The 22,509-nt window shown below is 48.9% G+C and overlaps 1 long non-coding RNA gene across 1 annotated transcript in view; it reads right to left on the bottom strand.

Annotated features, from left to right (window-relative positions):
• Nucleotides 1–1,291: 1,291 nt before the first annotated feature.
• Nucleotides 1,292–22,509, bottom strand: part of LOC144799882 (uncharacterized) — a 181,948-nt gene continuing 160,730 nt past the window's right edge. Inside the window, exon 2 of the long non-coding RNA XR_013603893.1 lies at nt 1,292–4,120. This is a non-coding gene — a long non-coding RNA (uncharacterized LOC144799882). The remainder of the gene's footprint in view (nt 4,121–22,509) is intronic.

Raw genomic sequence — 22,509 nt, 5'->3', positions numbered from 1 at the left:
AACAACCAAATCCGCTGTTAGAGGGAATCCCTAGAACAGGTACTGGCTCCGGGACTGTATCTCCATCTGTTTTTGCTACTGCCATTACCAAAGACCGCAACATTGTAGCTATCCCAGAGGAGTTGGTGTCTCAGGATCCCCTCATTGCTAGAGAAACTGCCAGTGTCCAGTATATCCCAGGTGTTGCAGATATACAAATATTGGGTCCAGATGCAGCATCTATCACCAGAGAACAGCTGGGGGGGCAGGCCTAATGGAAACCCACAGCGAGGGTATCCGTGATCCCCAAGAGATAGGAGATATGTTGCCAGGCACTCCAGACGGGGAAAACTTTTTTTCACTGGCAGAAGAGTCAGATCTAAATAATGCTAGTGACCCCGACAATACGGACATAGATGAAAAAATGGAGCCTGTTCCCTCAATCAGTTTAATATACTCAACTCTTAAGGCAATGCAAACTGAGGCTCGGCTGGAGCATAAAAGGGCACAATTGGCTACTAGAAAAATCTAGGGCGCCATCCGCAAGACAACTAAAGCCTGCTCAGAGGTGGTAGCAAGAACAACCGCCCTGGAAGAGCGTGTAGTCAGGCTGGAGGCTGGTTTGGAAAGCAATGAGCAAAAAACATCTGCTAACGATGCGAGAATGATGGATATTCTATGGTAACTGGAGGAATCAAAAAATATGCAGTGAAGAAACAATCTACGCTTGTTGGGCATCGAAGAAAAAGCAGAGGGGAGTGATGTCCGTGACTATGTGCTAAAGCTCTTGAAATCAGCTTTTCCAGAATTATCTCAATGGAACTGGGAAGCAGAGATCCCGCGTATACATAGATTCCCCTTAATGGTTAAAAGCAATCCTGGCCCCAACCCAAAGCCAGAGCAATTTTAATATTCTTTGGTAACTTTTTTTTGCGGCAAGCGATATTCGAAAAAGCTAGACCAGACGCCAAAAAATCTGCAGAGGGGTAGACTTTCTTCGTTTGGCTGGACTTCTGCCACAGTACTCTGGAAAGAAGGTGGCGTCTGCAGCAGTTGATCAGCCCTTTCCAAAAACATGGATGTGAAGTGTAGTTGATGAACCCTGCATGGTTGAAAGTGATTTATATGGGGCGGGTTAGGGTATTTACATCTGAGATTCAGGCTGAGAATTACCTAAAGGAGCTAACCAATGGCTGATTGAGTCTGAGACTTTTGGGATTTCCCCTTTTCTCCCTTCTTGTTCAAAGGGGGTGTTAGATGTAATTAAGGCTCAGCTGGTGATGGAAAATTCTTAATTAGCGGTGTATGTTCCTTTTTCTTTTTTGTTGTTAGATATTTTGTATCTCGTGTCTCGAGGGTCCGGGCTGGGCGTAGTGGCTCGTATATCTCTGATTGGGGTTTGTTTTTTTTGGGTGGTGGGCTAGGGAGTGACATGGGGAGCACACCAAACGCAGGAGGCATCACAAGGGTCTGAGGACCTTTTTTGCCCTAGTAAGGGGTCTGGGTGAGGTTTGGGGGGTTGGGGGTGTGGATCCTACCAGGGACGAAGGGAACTTCTGGGGGTATAGGTATATATTTGCTGGGGTATGCTAATTCTTATTATGTTGCTCAGAGTTATATAGCATCTGTTTTTGTTCATTATATACAATGGGGTGTGTTAGGATAGCCTCTGTTAATATCTGTGGACTAAATGACCCTGCCAAACGATGTAGGATAAGGGTGAGACATCCGATTCTTGAGGGCAGATATCATCTGCCTCCAAGAAACACATGTAGAAGCCAGTAGGAATCAAATTATGGAGTTGGATGGGTTTCAATTGATTCTGTGGACCACACAGGAGGTTAAGACAAAAGGGGTCGCTATATTTGCACGTCGGGGTATGGCAAACTTTACTCGCTCCATCTCTGATAAATATGGGAGGTGGGCGATCACGCATTGTACTATTGACAGCAGTATGTTTACATTATGTTCTATCTATGGACCAGTACTAGACGATCTTGAAATGTATAACTGGTTGGGTTTAGAACTGGTGGGCTGGCCTTCCCCGATCATACTCTGTGGGGACTTTAATATCAACCTGGGTTGTGCGATCGCCAATCATCCAGAAATAGTGTATCAAGGGCGGAAACCAAAGGTTTTTCAGATCTCTTAGTCAACTGAAAGCGCTGCATGGGTTGGGAGACATGTGGGCACAAGCCGAAGGGAATGATCCAGGGTTTAACATATTTCTCGGCCCCGCATAGGACACACGCAAGGTTGGATTATTTTTTTATTTCTCACTGCTTGGTGCAGGGCAGTAAAATCACTAATTTTTCCAGGGTAATATCCAACCATAACCCTCTGGTATTGGAAGTAAATATTAAAAGGCAGAAACAACTTACCAATTGGACCTTTAACAGGGTGCTATTAAGCAACAATTCATATATAGAACTTATGGATATGTGGATCACTAGGTTTCTTAGGGAAAACAGGGGTATTACGGGCATCCAAAATGTTTGGGATACTCTGAAAGCCAGGATTAGGGGTGAGACTACACAGTTTGGTTGGGAGTCACAGAAAAAAGAGAGGAATAGGACCAAGGAATTGTATGATACATTGGCCAAAGCTGGGAATCACTTGGTGAAGGCTCTATCAGATGGAGGGGATGCTTAATTGGCTCGAACTGGGATCTTAATTGCCAAATCCACTATAACGGAGATCTCATTTGCTAAATCTGCAGGCATATAGCTCGCTTGGCGGTCCAAGCTCTATGAGAGAAATGAAAGGGTGGGCCATATGTTATCACTGCGGATCAGAGAAAAAGAAGCACAAAATCGGATTACAGACATTATAGACCCAGATATAGGTCTAGTAACTGACCCAGGGGAAATTCTTTCTGTGTTTCAGAAATGTTATCAGAAGCTGTATTCTGAAGATATAAGTGATTATTGTAGGATACAAGGGGGAATTAAGAGATTTTTCAAAGAGGTCAGAGTTGATGCATTATCATTTATAGACCTTAAAACTCTGGACGCCCGATCAGTTTGGGGAAAATAACCCGGGCGCTAGACTTCCGTCTGGTAAAGCAGTTGGCCCTGATTTTCTTCCAGGTGAACTTTTGAAGACCTTTCGGACACAGTTGGCAACCATAATGCTGGAAATGTTTCGTACAGTTCAGAGTGAGGATACACCTCCAGCGTCATGGTGTAATGCTAGGATAGTGGTATTCTTAAAAAAAGGCGACTGACCCGGCCCATTACATTAATAAATAGCTACTACTACCACCACCATGGCACCTTGGAAAACCATGCAGCCCTCGCTTCATCTAATCAGGTAAGAGAACTGTGGTTGATTAATTGTTGAACTACAATCATTCTATATACAATTGAAATCCACACACCCATTACCTTTGAGTCCTTAGGGGTTAATATAGTTGCAGACTAGGAGGAGAAAGTAGAAGGACATGGGAGGGTACCTTATAACTATTTTGTTGTTAACACTGTCAGCAGATTTCAAAAACTGGCTGCGGTAATGGCAACATTGCAAAGTAAAACAGTAATTCTGCAAAAAAGATTTCAATCATAATGTACAACTATAAAAAATGTATTTCCCTAAACAAATATAAATAAACTAGTAAACCCACAATCGTCCCACCACTCTCCCTAACCCTAACCAATGTCCAAAGTAGTGTCCAAATCCAAAAACTAAATTGTCCATAAAGAAAATCTTATAAATGCCCCAAATCCCACATTCCCACCTCTCCCAAACAAGTCCCACCCACCAAAAAAAGGATTAAAAAAGAGCAGAAGAGTTGGCCTAACAGAGGACTAGGAGCTTCCTTACGTGCCTCTCCAATGTGTCCAGACATTCCTCCTCCTTTGCTTCCAGGCACACTAGCCTCTGTAAAATTTGGCGCTGAAATGCTCGAAAATAGCGGGGAGCAGCAGTGGCAGAATGGCGGCACGTGGCTGCCTTTGGCCCGGGGCGATGGTGTACCGGAGGCAGGGGGCATGGCTGGGGCCCAGAGCATTTGCAGCTGCTGCCACCTCCTCCTCCTTAGCCACCAACCACTGGTGCTCATCCCTGATGGCCTCCAGCTTCCTCTGCCAGGTCCAGGCTGCTCTCTCCTGCCTTTTAGGTGGTGTCGGATTGGCAGGAATAGCTATATCATGAAAGAAAAAAGAGAAATTGTAAACAATGTTCTTAGCAAAACACATAAAAATATATAGTGTCACAGTAGCAGTACATTTGCTGGTATCCTCTGGACATTTGATTTTGATGTGATTAAAATGTCAGCCTTTCAGGCAATATGCACTATGGAGTATCCACATTTTCTTCTCTTTCTTGCTGAGCTAAATGAATGTAGGCATGCTAGCTCAGCTGGCGCCCTAGACAGACATACTTGTGTTGCGTTACTTTGCTACTGTCTGTAGGTGACGGCTGCAATGCCAGAAACCGGTCCCCGGAAGCTTGTTTCCTTTCCAGTAAAGAATTGGCTTGGTAGTTTGGTCTGCCCTGTTCCCATGATGCACTGGGCCAGGGACAGACTAATGTGCATGTAGCCAGGTTCTGAACTGGGATGGTGCAGTCAGCTAAAAAACGGTGATGGATCAAGCCCTGATCTTTTGACTGGGTATGAGTGTTCTGCTTAATTCAGATGCTCTGTCCATCACCACCCCCTTTTCTGAATCGTTTTGGCCACTATAGGAGTGGAAGGGTATGCTCAGACATGAGTCCCTTGCTCACTGCACCATCAGGATTCAAGCAAGCCGGGCCGAAGACGGCTGCAATGCCAGAAACCGGTCCCCGGAAGCCTGTTTCCTTTCCAGTAAAGAATTGGCTTGGTAGTTTGGTCTGCCCTGTTCCCATGATGCACTGGGCCAGGGACAGACTAATTTGCATGTAGCCAGGTTCTGAACTGGGATGGTGCAGTGAGCTAAAAAACGGTAATGGATCAAGCCCTGATCTTTTGACTGGGTATGAGTGTTCTGCTTAATTCAGATGCTCTGTCCATCACCACCCCCTTTTCTGAATCGTTTTGGCCACTATAGGAGGGGAAGGGTATGCTCAGACATGAGTCCCTTGATCACTGCACCATCAGGATTCAAGCAAGCCGGGCCGAAGACGGCTGCAATGCCAGAAACCGGTCCCCGGAAGCTTGTTTCCTTTCCAGTAAAGAATTGGCTTGGTAGCTTGGTAGTCTGATGCACTGGGCCAGGGACAGACTAATTTGCATGTAGCCAGGTTCTGAACTGGGATGGTGCAGTGAGCTAAAAAACGGTGATGGATCAAGCCCTGATCTTTTGACTGGGTATGAGTGTTCTGCTTAATTCAAATGCTCTGTCCATCACCACCCCCTTTTCTGAATCGTTTTGGCCACTATAGGAGTTGAAGGGTATGCTCAGACATGAGTCCCTTGCTCACTGCACCATCAGGATTCAAGCAAGCCGGGCCAAAGACAGCTGCAATGCCAGAAACCGGTCTCCGGAAGCTTGTTTCCTTTCCAGTAAAGAATTGGCTTGGTAGTTTGGTCTGCCCTGTTCCCATGATGCACTGGGCCAGGGACAGACTAATTTGCATGTAGCCAGGTTCTGAACTGGGATGGTGCAGTGAGCTAAAAAACGGGGATGGATCAAGCCCTGATATTTTGACTGGGTATGAGTGTTCTGCTTAATTCAGATGCTCTGTCCATCACCACCCCCTTTTCTGAATCGTTTTGGCCACTATAGGAGTGGAAGGGTATGCTCAGACATGAGTCTCTTGTTCACTGCACCATCAGGATTCAAGCAAGCCGGGCCGAAGACGGCTGCAATGCCAGAAACCGGTCCCGGGAAGCTTGTTTCCTTTCCAGTAAAGAATTGACTTGGTAGTTTGGTCTGCCCTGTTCCCATGATGCACTGGGCCAGGGACAGACTAATTTGCATGTAGCCAGGTTCTGAACTGGGATGGTGCAGTGAGCTAAAAAACGGTGATGGATCAAGCCCTGATCTTTTGACTGGGTATGAGTGTTCTGCTTAATTCAGATGCTCTGTCCATCACCACCCCCTTTTCTGAATCGTTTTGCCCACTATAGGAGTGGAAGGGTATGCTCAGACATGAGTCCCTTGCTCACTGCACCATCAGGATTCAAGCAAGCCGGGCCGAAGACGGCTGCAATGCCAGAAACCGGTCCCCGGAAGCTTGTTTCCTTTCCAGTAAAGAATTGGCATGGTAGTTTGGTCTGCCCTGTTCCCATGATGCACTGGGCCAGGGACAGACTAATTTGCATGTAGCCAGGTTCTGAACTGGGATGGTGCAGTGAGCTAAAAAACGGTGATGGATCAAGCCCTGATCTGTTGACTGGGTATGAGTGTTCTGCTTAATTCAGATGCTCTGTCCATCACCACCCCTTTTTTCTGAATCGTTTTGGCCACTATAGGAGTGGAAGGGTATGCTGAGACATGAGTCCCTTGCTCACTGCACCATCAGGATTCAAGCAAGCCGGGCCGAAGACGGCTGCAATGCCAGAAACCGGTCCCCGGAAGCTTGTTTCCTTTCCAGTAAAGAATTGGCTTGGTAGTTTGGTCTGCCCTGTTCCCATGATGCACTGGGCCAGGGACAGACTAATTTGCATGTAGCCAGGTTCTGAACTGGGATGGTGCAGTGAGCTAAAAAACGGTGATGGATCAAGCCCTGATCTTTTGACTGGGTATGAGTGTTCTGCTTAATTCAGATGCTCTGTCCATCACCACCCCCTTTTCTGATTCGTTTTGGCCACTATAGGAGTGGAAGGGTATGCTCAGACATGAGTCCCTTGCTCACTGCACCATCAGGATTCAAGCAAGCCAGGCCGAAGACGGCTGCAATGCCAGAAACCGGTCCCCGGAAGCTTGTTTCCTTTCCAGTAAAGAATTGGCTTGGTAGTTTGGTCTGCCCTGTTCCCATGATGCACTGGGCCAGGGACAGACTAATTTGCATGTAGCCAGGTTCTGAACTGGGATGGTGCAGTGAACTAAAAAACGGTGATGGATCAAGCCCTGATCTTTTGACTGGGTGTGAGTGTTCTGCTTAATTCAGATGCTATGTCCATCACCACCCCCTTTTCTGAATCGTTTTGGCCACTATAGGAGTGGAAGGGTATGCTCAGACATGAGTCCCTTGCTCACTGCACCATCAGGATTCAAGCAAGCCGGGCCGAAGACGGCTGCAATGCCAGAAACTGGTCCCCGGAAGCTTGTTTCCTTTCCAGTAAAGAATTGGCTTGGTAGTTTGGTCTGCCCTGTTCCCATGATGCACTGGGCCAGGGACAGACTAATTTGCATGTAGCCAGGTTCTGAACGGGGATGGTGCAGTGAGCTAAAAAACGGTGATGGATCAAGCCCTGGGCTTGTGACTGGGTATGAGTGTTCTGCTTAATTCAGATGCTCTGTCCATCACCACCCCCTTTTCTGAATCGTTTTGGCCACAATAGGAGTGGAAGGGTATGCTCAGACATGAGTTCCTTTCTCACTGCACCATCAGGATTCAAGCAAGCCGGGCCGAAGACGGCTGCAATGCCAGAAACCGGTCCCCGGAAGCTTGTTTCCTTTCCAGTAAAGAATTGGCTTGGTAGTTTGGTCTGCCCTGTTCCCTTGATGCACTGGGCCAGGGACAGACTAATTTGCATGTAGCCAGGTTCTGAACTGGGATGGTGCAGTGAGCTAAAAAGCGGTGATGGATCAAGCCCTTATCTTTTGACTGGGTATGAGTGTTCTGCTTAATTCAGATGCTCTGTCTATCACCACCCCTTTTTCTGAATCGTTTTGGCCACTATAGGAGTGGAAGGGTATGCTCAGACATGAGTCCCTTGCTCACTGCACCATCAGGATTCAAGCAAGCCGGGCCGAAGACGGCTGCAATGCCAGAAACCGGTCCCCGGAAGCTTGTTTCCTTTCCAGTAAAGAATTGGCTTGGTAGCTTGGTAGTCTTATGCACTGGGCCAGGGACAGACTAATTTGCATGTAGCCAGGTTCTGAACTGGGATGGTGCAGTGAGCTAAAAAACGGTGATGGATCAAGCCCTGATCTTTTGACTGGGTATGAGTGTTCTGCTTAATTCAAATGCTCTGTCCATCACCACCCCCTTTTCTGAATCGTTTTGGCCACTATAGGAGTTGAAGGGTATGCTCAGACATGAGTCCCTTGCTCACTGCACCATCAGGATTCAAGCAAGCCGGGCCGAAGACAGCTGCAATGCCAGAAACCGGTCCCCGGAAGCTTGTTTCCTTTCCAGTAAAGAATTGGCTTGGTAGTTTGGTCTGCCCTGTTCCCATGATGCACTGGGCCAGGGACAGACTAATTTGCATGTAGCCAGGTTCTGAACTGGGATGGTGCAGTGAGCTAAAAAACGGTGATGGATCAAGCCCTGATATTTTGACTGGGTATGAGTGTTCTGCTTAATTCAGATGCTCTGTCCATCACCACCCCCTTTTCTGAATCGTTTTGGCCACTATAGGAGTGGAAGGGTATGCTCAGACATGAGTCTCTTGCTCACTGCACCATCAGGATTCAAGCAAGCCGGGCCGAAGACGGCTGCAATGCCAGAAACCGGTCCCCGGAAGCTTGTTTCCTTTCCAGTAAAGAATTGACTTGGTAGTTTGGTCTGCCCTGTTCCCATGATGCACTGGGCCAGGGACAGACTAATTTGCATGTAGCCAGGTTCTGAACTGGGATGGTGCAGTGAGCTAAAAAACGGTGATGGATCAAGCCCTGATCTTTTGACTGGGTATGAGTGTTCTGCTTAATTCATATGCTCTGTCCATCACCACCCCCTTTTCTGAATCGTTTTGGCCACTATAGGAGTGGAAGGGTATGCTCAGACATGAGTCCCTTGCTCACTGCACCATCAGGATTCAAGCAAGCCGGGCCGAAGACGGCTGCAATGCCAGAAACCGGTCCCCGGAAGCTTGTTTCCTTTCCAGTAAAGAATTGGCTTGGTAGTTTGGTCTGCCCTGTTCCCATGATGCAATGGGCCAGGGACAGACTAATTTGCATGTAGCCAGGTTCTGAACTGGGATGGTGCAGTGAGCTAAAAAACGGTGATGGATCAAGCCCTGATCTTTTGACTGGGTATGAGTGTTCTGCTTAATTCAGATGCTCTGTCCATCACCACTCCCTTTTCTGAATCGTTTTGGCCACTATAGGAGTGGAAGGGTATGCTGAGACATGAGTCCCTTGCTCACTGCACCATCAGGATTCAAGCAAGCCGGGCCGAAGACGTCTGCAATGCCAGAAACCGGTCCCCGGAAGCTTGTTTCCTTTCCAGTAAAGAATTGGCTTGGTAGTTTGGTCTGCCCTGTTCCCATGATGCACTGGGCCAGGGACAGACTAATTTGCATGTAGCCAGGTTCTGAACTGGGATGGTGCAGTGAGCTAAAAAACGGTGATGGATCAAGCCCTGATCTTTTGACTGGGTATGAGTGTTCTGCTTAATTCAGATGCTCTGTCCATCAGCACCCCCTTTTCTGATTCGTTTTGGCCACTATAGGAGTGGAAGGGTATGCTCAGACATGAGTCCCTTGCTCACTGCACCATCAGGATTCAAGCAAGCCAGGCCGAAGACGGCTGCAATGCCAGAAACCGGTCCCCGGAAGCCTGTTTCCTTTCCAGTAAAGAATTGGCTTGGTAGTTTGGTCTGCCCTGTTCCCATGATGCACTGGGCCAGGGACAGACTAATTTGCATGTAGCCAGGTTCTGAACTGGGATGGTGCAGTGAGCTAAAAAACGGTGATGGATCAAGCCCTGATATTTTGACTGGGTATGCGTGTTCTGCTTAATTCAGATGCTCTGTCCATCACCACCCCCTTTTCTGAATCGTTTTGGCCACTATAGGAGTGGAAGGGTATGCTCAGACATGAGTCCCTTGCTCACTGCACCATAGGATTCAAGCAAGCCGGGCCGAAGACGGCTGCAATGCCAGAAACCGGTCCCCGGAAGCTTGTTTCCTTTCCAGTAAAGAATTGGCTTGGTAGCTTGGTAGTCTGATGCACTGGGCCAGGGACAGACTAATTTGCATGTAGCCAGGTTCTGAACTGGGATGGTGCAGTGAGCTAAAAAACGGTGATGGATCAAGCCCTGATCTTTTGACTGGGTATGAGTGTTCTGCTTAATTCAAATGCTCTGTCCATCACCACCCCCTTTTCTGAATCGTTTTGGCCACTATAGGAGTTGAAGGGTATGCTCAGACATGAGTCCCTTGCTCACTGCACCATCAGGATTCAAGCAAGCCGGGCCAAAGACAGCTGCAATGCCAGAAACCGGTCTCCGGAAGCTTGTTTCCTTTCCAGTAAAGAATTGGCTTGGTAGTTTGGTCTGCCCTGTTCCCATGATGCACTGGGCCAGGGACAGACTAATGTGCATGTAGCCAGGTTCTGAACTGGGATGGTGCAGTCAGCTAAAAAACGGTGATGGATCAAGCCCTGATCTTTTGACTGGGTATGAGTGTTCTGCTTAATTCAGATGCTCTGTCCATCACCACCCCCTTTTCTGAATCGTTTTGGCCACTATAGGAGTGGAAGGGTATGCTCAGACATGAGTCCCTTGCTCACTGCACCATCAGGATTCAAGCAAGCCGGGCCGAAGACGGCTGCAATGCCAGAAACCGGTCCCCGGAAGCCTGTTTCCTTTCCAGTAAAGAATTGGCTTGGTAGTTTGGTCTGCCCTGTTCCCATGATGCACTGGGCCAGGGACAGACTAATTTGCATGTAGCCAGGTTCTGAACTGGGATGGTGCAGTGAGCTAAAAAATGCTAATGGATCAAGCCCTGATCTTTTGACTGGGTATGAGTGTTCTGCTTAATTCAGATGCTCTGTCCATCACCACCCCCTTTTCTGAATCGTTTTGGCCACTATAGGAGGGGAAGGGTATGCTCAGACATGAGTCCCTTGATCACTGCACCATCAGGATTCAAGCAAGCCGGGCCGAAGACGGCTGCAATGCCAGAAACCGGTCCCCGGAAGCTTGTTTCCTTTCCAGTAAAGAATTGGCTTGGTAGCTTGGTAGTCTGATGCACTGGGCCAGGGACAGACTAATTTGCATGTAGCCAGGTTCTGAACTGGGATGGTGCAGTGAGCTAAAAAACGGTGATGGATCAAGCCCTGATCTTTTGACTGGGTATGAGTGTTCTGCTTAATTCAAATGCTCTGTCCATCACCACCCCCTTTTCTGAATCGTTTTGGCCACTATAGGAGTTGAAGGGTATGCTCAGACATGAGTCCCTTGCTCACTGCACCATCAGGATTCAAGCAAGCCGGGCCAAAGACAGCTGCAATGCCAGAAACCGGTCTCCGGAAGCTTGTTTCCTTTCCAGTAAAGAATTGGCTTGGTAGTTTGGTCTGCCCTGTTCCCATGATGCACTGGGCCAGGGACAGACTAATTTGCATGTAGCCAGGTTCTGAACTGGGATGGTGCAGTGAGCTAAAAAACGGGGATGGATCAAGCCCTGATATTTTGACTGGGTATGAGTGTTCTGCTTAATTCAGATGCTCTGTCCATCACCACCCCCTTTTCTGAATCGTTTTGGCCACTATAGGAGTGGAAGGGTATGCTCAGACATGAGTCTCTTGTTCACTGCACCATCAGGATTCAAGCAAGCCGGGCCAAAGACAGCTGCAATGCCAGAAACCGGTCTCCGGAAGCTTGTTTCCTTTCCAGTAAAGAATTGGCTTGGTAGTTTGGTCTGCCCTGTTCCCATGATGCACTGGGCCAGGGACAGACTAATTTGCATGTAGCCAGGTTCTGAACTGGGATGGTGCAGTGAGCTAAAAAACGGTGATGGATCAAGCCCTGATATTTTGACTGGGTATGAGTGTTCTGCTTAATTCAGATGCTCTGTCCATCACCACCCCCTTTTCTGAATCGTTTTGGCCACTATAGGAGTGGAAGGGTATGCTCAGACATGAGTCTCTTGCTCACTGCACCATCAGGATTCAAGCAAGCCGGGCCGAAGACGGCTGCAATGCCAGAAACCGGTCCCCGGAAGCTTGTTTCCTTTCCAGTAAAGAATTGACTTGGTAGTTTGGTCTGCCCTGTTCCCATGATGCACTGGGCCAGGGACAGACTAATTTGCATGTAGCCAGGTTCTGAACTGGGATGGTGCAGTGAGCTAAAAAACGGTGATGGATCAAGCCCTGATCTTTTGACTGGGTATGAGTGTTCTGCTTAATTCATATGCTCTGTCCATCACCACCCCCTTTTCTGAATCGTTTTGGCCACTATAGGAGTGGAAGGGTATGCTCAGACATGAGTCCCTTGCTCACTGCACCATCAGGATTCAAGCAAGCCGGGCCGAAGACGGCTGCAATGCCAGAAACCGGTCCCCGGAAGCTTGTTTCCTTTCCAGTAAAGAATTGGCTTGGTAGTTTGGTCTGCCCTGTTCCCATGATGCAATGGGCCAGGGACAGACTAATTTGCATGTAGCCAGGTTCTGAACTGGGATGGTGCAGTGAGCTAAAAAACGGTGATGGATCAAGCCCTGATCTTTTGACTGGGTATGAGTGTTCTGCTTAATTCAGATGCTCTGTCCATCACCACTCCCTTTTCTGAATCGTTTTGGCCACTATAGGAGTGGAAGGGTATGCTGAGACATGAGTCCCTTGCTCACTGCACCATCAGGATTCAAGCAAGCCGGGCCGAAGACGTCTGCAATGCCAGAAACCGGTCCCCGGAAGCTTGTTTCCTTTCCAGTAAAGAGTTGGCTTGGTAGTTTGGTCTGCCCTGTTCCCATGATGCACTGGGCCAGGGACAGACTAATTTGCATGTAGCCAGGTTCTGAACTGGGATGGTGCAGTGAGCTAAAAAACGGTGATGGATCAAGCCCTGATCTTTTGACTGGGTATGAGTGTTCTGCTTAATTCAGATGCTCTGTCCATCAGCACCCCCTTTTCTGATTCGTTTTGGCCACTATAGGAGTGGAAGGGTATGCTCAGACATGAGTCCCTTGCTCACTGCACCATCAGGATTCAAGCAAGCCAGGCCGAAGACGGCTGCAATGCCAGAAACCGGTCCCCGGAAGCCTGTTTCCTTTCCAGTAAAGAATTGGCTTGGTAGTTTGGTCTGCCCTGTTCCCATGATGCACTGGGCCAGGGACAGACTAATTTGCATGTAGCCAGGTTCTGAACTGGGATGGTGCAGTGAGCTAAAAAACGGTGATGGATCAAGCCCTGATCTTTTGACTGGGTATGCGTGTTCTGCTTAATTCAGATGCTCTGTCCATCACCACCCCCTTTTCTGAATCGTTTTGGCCACTATAGGAGTGGAAGGGTATGCTCAGACATGAGTCCCTTGCTCACTGCACCATAGGATTCAAGCAAGCCGGGCCGAAGACGGCTGCAATGCCAGAAACCGGTCCCCGGAAGCTTGTTTCCTTTCCAGTAAAGAATTGGCTTGGTAGCTTGGTAGTCTGATGCACTGGGCCAGGGACAGACTAATTTGCATGTAGCCAGGTTCTGAACTGGGATGGTGCAGTGAGCTAAAAAACGGTGATGGATCAAGCCCTGATCTTTTGACTGGGTATGAGTGTTCTGCTTAATTCAAATGCTCTGTCCATCACCACCCCCTTTTCTGAATCGTTTTGGCCACTATAGGAGTTGAAGGGTATGCTCAGACATGAGTCCCTTGCTCACTGCACCATCAGGATTCAAGCAAGCCGGGCCAAAGACAGCTGCAATGCCAGAAACCGGTCTCCGGAAGCTTGTTTCCTTTCCAGTAAAGAATTGGCTTGGTAGTTTGGTCTGCCCTGTTCCCATGATGCACTGGGCCAGGGACAGACTAATGTGCATGTAGCCAGGTTCTGAACTGGGATGGTGCAGTCAGCTAAAAAACGGTGATGGATCAAGCCCTGATCTTTTGACTGGGTATGAGTGTTCTGCTTAATTCAGATGCTCTGTCCATCACCACCCCCTTTTCTGAATCGTTTTGGCCACTATAGGAGTGGAAGGGTATGCTCAGACATGAGTCCCTTGCTCACTGCACCATCAGGATTCAAGCAAGCCGGGCCGAAGACGGCTGCAATGCCAGAAACCGGTCCCCGGAAGCCTGTTTCCTTTCCAGTAAAGAATTGGCTTGGTAGTTTGGTCTGCCCTGTTCCCATGATGCACTGGGCCAGGGACAGACTAATTTGCATGTAGCCAGGTTCTGAACTGGGATGGTGCAGTGAGCTAAAAAATGCTAATGGATCAAGCCCTGATCTTTTGACTGGGTATGAGTGTTCTACTTAATTCAGATGCTCTGTCCATCACCACCCCCTTTTCTGAATCGTTTTGGCCACTATAGGAGGGGAAGGGTATGCTCAGACATGAGTCCCTTGATCACTGCACCATCAGGATTCAAGCAAGCCGGGCCGAAGACGGCTGCAATGCCAGAAACCGGTCCCCGGAAGCTTGTTTCCTTTCCAGTAAAGAATTGGCTTGGTAGCTTGGTAGTCTGATGCACTGGGCCAGGGACAGACTAATTTGCATGTAGCCAGGTTCTGAACTGGGATGGTGCAGTGAGCTAAAAAACGGTGATGGATCAAGCCCTGATCTTTTGACTGGGTATGAGTGTTCTGCTTAATTCAAATGCTCTGTCCATCACCACCCCCTTTTCTGAATCGTTTTGGCCACTATAGGAGTTGAAGGGTATGCTCAGACATGAGTCCCTTGCTCACTGCACCATCAGGATTCAAGCAAGCCGGGCCAAAGACAGCTGCAATGCCAGAAACCGGTCTCCGGAAGCTTGTTTCCTTTCCAGTAAAGAATTGGCTTGGTAGTTTGGTCTGCCCTGTTCCCATGATGCACTGGGCCAGGGACAGACTAATTTGCATGTAGCCAGGTTCTGAACTGGGATGGTGCAGTGAGCTAAAAAACGGTGATGGATCAAGCCCTGATCTTTTGACTGGGTATGAGTGTTCTGCTTAATTCAGATGCTCTGTCCATCAGCACCCCCTTTTCTGATTCGTTTTGGCCACTATAGGAGTGGAAGGGTATGCTCAGACATGAGTCCCTTGCTCACTGCACCATCAGGATTCAAGCAAGCCAGGCCGAAGACGGCTGCAATGCCAGAAACCGGTCCCCGGAAGCCTGTTTCCTTTCCAGTAAAGAATTGGCTTGGTAGTTTGGTCTGCCCTGTTCCCATGATGCACTGGGCCAGGGACAGACTAATTTGCATGTAGCCAGGTTCTGAACTGGGATGGTGCAGTGAGCTAAAAAACGGTGATGGATCAAGCCCTGATCTTTTGACTGGGTATGCGTGTTCTGCTTAATTCAGATGCTCTGTCCATCACCACCCCCTTTTCTGAATCTTTTTGGCCACTATAGGAGTGGAAGGGTATGCTCAGACATGAGTCCCTTGCTCACTGCACCATAGGATTCAAGCAAGCCGGGCCGAAGACGGCTGCAATGCCAGAAACCGGTCCCCGGAAGCTTGTTTCCTTTCCAGTAAAGAATTGGCTTGGTAGCTTGGTAGTCTGATGCACTGGGCCAGGGACAGACTAATTTGCATGTAGCCAGGTTCTGAACTGGGATGGTGCAGTGAGCTAAAAAACGGTGATGGATCAAGCCCTGATCTTTTGACTGGGTATGAGTGTTCTGCTTAATTCAAATGCTCTGTCCATCACCACCCCCTTTTCTGAATCGTTTTGGCCACTATAGGAGTTGAAGGGTATGCTCAGACATGAGTCCCTTGCTCACTGCACCATCAGGATTCAAGCAAGCCGGGCCAAAGACAGCTGCAATGCCAGAAACCGGTCTCCGGAAGCTTGTTTCCTTTCCAGTAAAGAATTGGCTTGGTAGTTTGGTCTGCCCTGTTCCCATGATGCACTGGGCCAGGGATAGACTAATGTGCATGTAGCCAGGTTCTGAACTGGGATGGTGCAGTCAGCTAAAAAACGGTGATGGATCAAGCCCTGATCTTTTGACTGGGTATGAGTGTTCTGCTTAATTCAGATGCTCTGTCCATCACCACCCCCTTTTCTGAATCGTTTTGGCCACTATAGGAGTGGAAGGGTATGCTCAGACATGAGTCCCTTGCTCACTGCACCATCAGGATTCAAGCAAGCCGGGCCGAAGACGGCTGCAATGCCAGAAACCGGTCCCCGGAAGCCTGTTTCCTTTCCAGTAAAGAATTGGCTTGGTAGTTTGGTCTGCCCTGTTCCCATGATGCACTGGGCCAGGGACAGACTAATTTGCATGTAGCCAGGTTCTGAACTGGGATGGTGCAGTGAGCTAAAAAATGGTAATGGATCAAGCCCTGATCTTTTGACTGGGTATGAGTGTTCTGCTTAATTCAGATGCTCTGTCCATCACCACCCCCTTTTCTGAATCGTTTTGGCCACTATAGGAGGGGAAGGGTATGCTCAGACATGAGTCCCTTGATCACTGCACCATCAGGATTCAAGCAAGCCGGGCCGAAGACGGCTGCAATGCCAGAAACCGGTCCCCGGAAGCTTGTTTCCTTTCCAGTAAAGAATTGGCTTGGTAGCTTGGTAGTCTGATGCACTGGGCCAGGGACAGACTAATTTGCATGTAGCCAGGTTCTGAACTGGGATGGTGCAGTGAGCTAAAAAACGGTGATGGATCAAGCCCTGATCTTTTGACTGGGTATGAGTGTTCTGCTTAATTCAAATGCTCTGTCCATCACCACCCCCTTTTCTGAATCGTTTTGGCCACTATAGGAGTTGAAGGGTATGCTCAGACATGAGTCCCTTGCTCACTGCACCATCAGGATTCAAGCAACCCGGGCCAAAGACAGCTGCAATGCCAGAAACCGGTCTCCGGAAGCTTGTTTCCTTTCCAGTAAAGAATTGGCTTGGTAGTTTGGTCTGCCCTGTTCCCATGATGCACTGGGCCAGGGACAGACTAATTTGCATGTAGCCAGGTTCTGAACTGGGATGGTGCAGTGAGCTAAAAAACGGGGATGGATCAAGCCCTGATATTTTGACTGGGTATGAGTGTTCTGCTTAATTCAGATGCTCTGTCCATCACCACCCCCTTTTCTGAATCGTTTTGGCCACTATAGGAGTGGAAGGGTATGCTCAGACATGAGTCTCTTGTTCACTGCACCATCAGGATTCAAGCAAGCCGGGCCGAAGACGGCTGCAATGCCAGAAACCGGTCCTGGGAAGCTTGTTTCCTTTCCAGTAAAGAATTGACTTGGTAGTTTGGTCTGCCCTGTTCCCATGATGCACTGGGCCAGGGACAGACTAATTTGCATGTAGCCAGGTTCTGAACTGGGATGGTGCAGTGAGCTAAAAAACGGTGATGGATCAAGCCCTGATCTTTTGACTGGGTATGAGTGTTCTGCTTAATTCAGATGCTCTGTCCATCACCACCCCCTTTTCTGAATCGTTTTGGCCACTATAGGAGTGGAAGGGTATGCTCAGACATGAGTCCCTTGCTCACTGCACCATCAGGATTCAAGCAAGCCGGGCCGAAGACGGCTGCAATGCCAGAAACCGTTCCCCCGAAGCTTGTTTCCTTTCCAGTAAAGAATTGGCATGGTAGTTTGGTCTGCCCTGTTCCCATGATGCACTGGGCCAGGGACAGACTAATTTGCATGTAGCCAGGTTCTGAACTGGGATGGTGCAGTGAGCTAAAAAACGGTGATGGATCAAGCCCTGATCTTTTGACTGGGTATGAGTGTTCTGCTTAATTCAGATGCTCTGTCCATCACCACCCCTTTTTTTCTGAATCGTTTTGGCCACTATAGGAGTGGAAGGGTATGCTGAGACATGAGTCCCTTGCTCACTGCACCATCAGGATTCAAGCAAGCCGGGCCGAAGACGGCTGCAATGCCAGAAACCGGTCCCCGGAAGCTTGTTTCCTTTCCAGTAAAGAATTGGCTTGGTAGTTTGGTCTGCCCTGTTCCCATGATGCACTGGGCCAGGGACAGACTAATTTGCATGTAGCCAGGTTCTGAACTGGGATGGTGCAGTGAGCTAAAAAACGGTGATGGATCAAGCCCTGATCTTTTGACTGGGTATGAGTGTTCTGCTTAATTCAGATGCTCTGTCCATCACCACCCCCTTTTCTGATTCGTTTTGGCCACTATAGGAGTGGAAGGGTATGCTCAGACATGAGTCCCTTGCTCACTGCACCATCAGGATTCAAGCAAGCCAGGCCGAAGACGGCTGCAATGCCAGAAACCGGTCCCCGGAAGCTTGTTTCCTTTCCAGTAAAGAATTGGCTTGGTAGTTTGGTCTGCCCTGTTCCCATGATGCACTGGGCCAGGGACAGACTAATTTGCATGTAGCCAGGTTCTGAACTGGGATGGTGCAGTGAACTAAAAAACGGTGATGGATCAAGCCCTGATCTTTTGACTGGGTGTGAGTGTTCTGCTTAATTCAGATGCTATGTCCATCACCACCCCCTTTTCTGAATCGTTTTGGCCACTATAGGAGTGGAAGGGTATGCTCAGACATGAGTCCCTTGCTCACTGCACCATCAGGATTCAAGCAAGCCGGGCCGAAGACGGCTGCAATGCCAGAAACTGGTCCCCGGAAGCTTGTTTCCTTTCCAGTAAAGAATTGGCTTGGTAGTTTGGTCTGCCCTGTTCCCATGATGCACTGGGCCAGGGACAGACTAATTTGCATGTAGCCAGGTTCTGAACGGGGATAGTGCAGTGAGCTAAAAAACGGTGATGGATCAAGCCCTGGTCTTGTGACTGGGTATGAGTGTTCTGCTTAATTCAGATGCTCTGTCCATCACCACCCCCTTTTCTGAATCGTTTTGGCCACAATAGGAGTGGAAGGGTATGCTCAGACATGAGTTCCTTTCTCACTGCACCATCAGGATTCAAGCAAGCCGGGCCGAAGACGGCTGCAATGCCAGAAACCGGTCCCCGGAAGCTTGTTTCCTTTCCAGTAAAGAATGGCTTGGTAGTTTGGTCTGCCCTGTTCCCATGATGCACTGGGCCAGGGACAGACTAATTTGCATGTAGCCAGGTTCTGAACTGGGATGGTGCAGTGAGCTAAAAAGCGGTGATGGATCAAGCCCTTATCTTTTGACTGGGTATGAGTGTTCTGCTTAATTCAGATGCTCTGTCTATCACCACCCCTTTTTCTGAATCGTTTTGGCCACTATAGGAGTGGAAGGGTATGCTCAGACATGAGTCCCTTGCTCACTGCACCATTAGGATTCAAGCAAGCCGGGCCGAAGACGGCTGCAATGCCAGAAACCGTTCCCCGGAAGCTTGTTTCCTTTCCAGTAAAGAATTGGCTTGGTAGCTTGGTAGTCTTATGCACTGGGCCAGGGACAGACTAATTTGCATGTAGCCAGGTTCTGAACTGGGATGGTGCAGTGAGCTAAAAAACGGTGATGGATCAAGCCCTGATCTTTTGACTGGGTATGAGTGTTCTGCTTAATTCAAATGCTCTGTCCATCACCACCCCCTTTTCTGAATCGTTTTGGCCACTATAGGAGTTGAAGGGTATGCTCAGACATGAGTCCCTTGCTCACTGCACCATCAGGATTCAAGCAAGCCGGGCCGAAGACAGCTGCAATGCCAGAAACCGGTCCCCGGAAGCTTGTTTCCTTTCCAGTAAAGAATTGGCTTGGTAGTTTGGTCTGCCCTGTTCCCATGATGCACTGGGCCAGGGACAGACTAATTTGCATGTAGCCAGGTTCTGAACTGGGATGGTGCAGTGAGCTAAAAAACGGTGATGGATCAAGCCCTGATATTTTGACTGGGTATGAGTGTTCTGCTTAATTCAGATGCTCTGTCCATCACCACCCCCTTTTCTGAATCGTTTTGGCCACTATAGGAGTGGAAGGGTATGCTCAGACATGAGTCTCTTGCTCACTGCACCCTCAGGATTCAAGCAAGCCGGGCCGAAGACGGCTGCAATGCCAGAAACCGGTCCCCGGAAGCTTGTTTCCTTTCCAGTAAAGAATTGACTTGGTAGTTTGGTCTGCCCTGTTCCCATGATGCAATGGGCCAGGGACAGACTAATTTGCATGTAGCCAGGTTCTGAACTGGGATGGTGCAGTGAGCTAAAAAACGGTGATGGATCAAGCCCTGATCTTTTGACTGGGTATGAGTGTTCTGCTTAATTCATATGCTCTGTCCATCACCACCCCCTTTTCTGAATCGTTTTGGCCACTATAGGAGTGGAAGGGTATGCTCAGACATGAGTCCCTTGCTCACTGCACCATCAGGATTCAAGCAAGCCGGGCCGAAGACGGCTGCAATGCCAGAAACCGGTCCCCGGAAGCTTGTTTCCTTTCCAGTAAAGAATTGGCTTGGTAGTTTGGTCTGCCCTGTTCCCATGATGCAATGGGCCAGGGACAGACTAATTTGCATGTAGCCAGGTTCTGAACTGGGATGGTGCAGTGAGCTAAAAAACGGTGATGGATCAAGCCCTGATCTTTTGACTGGGTATGAGTGTTCTGCTTAATTCAGATGCTCTGTCCATCACCACCCCCTTTTCTGAATCGTTTTGGCCACTATAGGAGTGGAAGGGTATGCTGAGACATGAGTCCCTTGCTCACTGCACCATCAGGATTCAAGCAAGCCGGGCCGAAGACGTCTGCAATGCCAGAAACCGGTCCCCGGAAGCTTGTTTCCTTTCCAGTAAAGAATTGGCTTGGTAGTTTGGTCTGCCCTGTTCCCATGATGCACTGGGCCAGGGACAGACTAATTTGCATGTAGCCAGGTTCTGAACTGGGATGGTGCAGTGAGCTAAAAAACGGTGATGGATCAAGCCCTGATCTTTTGACTGGGTATGCGTGTTCTGCTTAATTCAGATGCTCTGTCCATCACCACCCCCTTTTCTGAATCGTTTTGGCCACTATAGGAGTTGAAGGGTATGCTCAGACATGAGTCCCTTGCTCACTGCACCATAGGATTCAAGCAAGCCGGGCCGAAGACGGCTGCAATGCCAGAAACCGGTCCCCGGAAGCTTGTTTCCTTTCCAGTAAAGAATTGGCTTGGTAGCTTGGTAGTCTGATGCACTGGGCCAGGGACAGACTAATTTGCATGTAGCCAGGTTCTGAACTGGGATGGTGCAGTGAGCTAAAAAACGGTGATGGATCAAGCCCTGATCTTTTGACTGGGTATGAGTGTTCTGCTTAATTCAAATGCTCTGTCCATCACCACCCCCTTTTCTGAATCGTTTTGGCCACTATAGGAGTTGAAGGGTATGCTCAGACATGAGTCCCTTGCTCACTGCACCATCAGGATTCAAGCAAGCCGGGCCGAAGACGGCTGCAATGCCAGAAACCGGTCCCCGGAAGCTTGTTTCCTTTCCAGTAAAGAATTGGCTTGGTAGTTTGGTCTGCCCTGTTCCCATGATGCACTGGGCCAGGGACAGACTAATTTGCATGTAGCCAGGTTCTGAACTGGGATGGTGCAGTGAGCTAAAAAACGGTGATGGATCAAGCCCTGATCTTTTGACTGGGTATGAGTGTTCTGCTTAATTCAGATGCTCTGTCCATCACCACCCCCTTTTCTGAATCATTTTGGCCACTATAGGAGTGGAAGGGTATGCTCAGACATGAGTCCCTTGCTCACTGCACCATCAGGATTCAAGCAAGCCGGGCCGAAGACGGCTGCAATGCCAGAAACCGGTCCCCGGAAGCTTGTTTCCTTTCCAGTAAAGAATTGGCTTGGTAGTTTGGTCTGCCCTGTTCCCATGATGCACTGGGCCAGGGACAGACTAATTTGCATGTAGCCAGGTTCTGAACTGGGATGGTGCAGTGAGCTAAAAAGCGGTGATGGATCAAGCCCTGATCTTTTGACTGGGAATGAGTGTTCTGCTTAATTCAGATGCTCTGTCTATCACCACCCCTTTTTCTGAATCGTTTTGGCCACTATAGGAGTGGAAGGGTATGCTCAGACATGAGTCCCTTGCTCACTGCACCATCAGGATTCAAGCAAGCCGGGCCGCAGACGGCTGCAATGCCAGAAACCGGTCCCCGGAAGCTTGTTTCCTTTCCAGTAAAGAATTGGCATGGTAGTTTGGTCTGCCCTGTTCCCATGATGCACTGGGCCAGGGACAGACTAATTTGCATGTAGCCAGGTTTTGAACTGGGATGGTGCAGTGAGCTAAAAAACGGTGATGGATCAAGCCCTGATCTTTTGACTGGGTATGAGTGTTCTGCTTAATTCAGATGCTCTGTCCATCACCACCCCTTTTTTCTGAATCGTTTTGGCCACTATAGGAGTGGAAGGGTATGCTGAGACATGAGTCCCTTGCTCACTGCACCATCAGGATTCAAGCAAGCCGGGCCGAAGACGGCTGCAATGCCAGAGACCGGTCCCCGGAAGCTTGTTTCCTTTCCAGTAAAGAATTGGCTTGGTAGTTTGGTCTGCCCTGTTCCCATGATGCACTGGGCCAGGGACAGACTAATTTGCATGTAGCCAGGTTTTGAACTGGGATGGTGCAGTGAGCTAAAAAACGGTGATGGATCAAGCCCTGATCTTTTGACTGGGTATGAGTGTTCTGCTTAATTCAGATGCTCTGTCCATCACCACCCCCTTTTCTGATTCGTTTTGGCCACTATAGGAGTGGAAGGGTATACTCAGACATGAGTCCCTTGCTCACTGCACCATCAGGATTCAA

The sequence above is a fragment of the Lissotriton helveticus genome, chromosome 1_2, assembly GCF_964261635.1.
Source record: "Lissotriton helveticus chromosome 1_2, aLisHel1.1, whole genome shotgun sequence".
Classification (NCBI taxonomy): domain Eukaryota; kingdom Metazoa; phylum Chordata; class Amphibia; order Caudata; family Salamandridae; genus Lissotriton; species Lissotriton helveticus.
This window is presented reverse-complemented; position numbering and strand designations above follow the sequence as displayed.